General features: G+C 66.5%; 1 protein-coding gene across 1 annotated transcript in view; it reads left to right on the plus strand.

Annotated features, from left to right (window-relative positions):
• AACS (acetoacetyl-CoA synthetase) overlaps positions 1 to 1623 on the plus strand; it is a 15160-nt gene that overhangs the window by 4436 nt on the left and 9101 nt on the right. The gene's annotated exons all lie outside the window — the stretch shown is intronic.

Raw genomic sequence — 1623 nt, forward strand, 5'->3', positions numbered from 1 at the left:
TGCGGCGCCTCGCTGGACTGGGGTCCCTCTCCAGGGTGTGCGGCGCCTCGCACGGTGGGGGTGGCCCCCTTGTCTGCGCGGGGCGTCACCTCCCCACGTTCAGGGCGCTGGACTCCTGCCTGCAGCCTCTCCCGGCGTGGGGCGTCCTCTCCGTGGGAGGGTCCCCGCTCTGGCCTGGGGACCCCTCAGTCCACAGTGGGGGGGTGGTCCCCTGCTCCCGAGGTTCCTGCTTGTGGGTTGAGGTGCGCCCTGGGGTCTTGCGCTGCAGCCTGAGGCTGCCTTTCCGCCTGGCAGCCCTTCCCTCTGTTTGTGGGGTTGCTTGCCCTCCCTCAGTACCCTGTGCTTTCCCCTGGCACCCCCACCCCACCCCAGGCTGACCCTGCCAGAAGCCAGTGAGGACTTGCAGGGTGCCCAGGAGGAGGAGGGTCAGGTGGGAGCCTACCTTTTTGGGGTTGGGCGAACCCCTCCCCTCTGCTCAGGCTCCCAGCCCCAAGGAGACCTGGAAGGGCCTCCTTCCAGCTGCACCCCAGCCACCTGGGGTGGGGAGTGGGCTGGGAGGAGGCCTCCTTGCCTGTGTCCCCCCAGCTCCTGCTGGCTTGTCCCACACCAGGCTGACTGCCCTCTTCCCGCCCCCCTCCCCACTTCTGGGGTTTTCAGCTCCTCATGGCTTCTCCTCCCCTCTCCCCCTGGGTGGGCTGCACCCCTCTCCTCAGTCAGCATCACCTGTCACCCGGCTTGGGGTGTCCACCTGGCTCTGCCGCCTCTCCCATCCCCCTCCACCCCGTGCACCTCCCGGGCGGCTTCCTCTTCCTCCTCCCCTGGCTGGTCCGCCTGCTTCCTGCCTTCCCTCCCGGCTAGGCACTCCCGCTCGGGGCCGCTGGCGCTGCCAGAGCCGCTGCCAGAGCCGCAGGAAGCAGGTCTGACTGGTCACTCCTTGGCCCAGGGGCTCTTCGCTGACCGTGGACCTGCAGACGGTGCACCTGGCCCCGTCCAGGCCTGCAGAGCATGGCGTGGTCTTCTTCTTTTTCTAAAATATATTTTTATTGATTCATGGGGGGAAGGGAGAGGGAGAGAGAGAGAGAAACATCAATGAGGAGAGAGAATCATGGATCAGCTGCCTCCTGCAGGCCCTCCCCTGGGGAGCAGGGCCTGTAATCCGGGCCTGTGCCCTGACTGGGAATCGAACCCTGACCTCAAATCCAACCTTGACCTCCTGGTTCATAGGTCCACGCTCAGCCACTGAGCCCCGCGGGCGGGCTGACTTCACACGGCAGTGAGCCTTTCCTGTCCCCCGGCCGCGGTGCCTGTGAGGAGAGGCTGCTATTCATCATCTCCCTCTTACAGAGGGGGAAACCGGGGCACAGCGCAGGTGGAAGTAACTGGCCTGAGGTCCACAGCTGATCAGTGGTCAAGCCCGATTGGACCCCGGCCTTGTGGCTCCGGGGTCCCCGGTCGGAGGCATGCTGCCGGCTCAGACACACACCCACGCCTCATTGCTCTGTGCCCTGTGGGGACCAGCGGGGGTGGGTTTGCTTCAGCAGAAATCAAGATCCCCTCCGCCTGGCCGTCCTCCTCGGACGCCCGGGAACCGCCCGGAGGTGCCAGGGTTCCTCAGGGCCCCCC

This window comes from Myotis davidii, unplaced genomic scaffold (genome assembly GCF_000327345.1).
Source record: "Myotis davidii unplaced genomic scaffold, ASM32734v1 scaffold43, whole genome shotgun sequence".
Lineage (NCBI taxonomy): Eukaryota > Metazoa > Chordata > Mammalia > Chiroptera > Vespertilionidae > Myotis > Myotis davidii.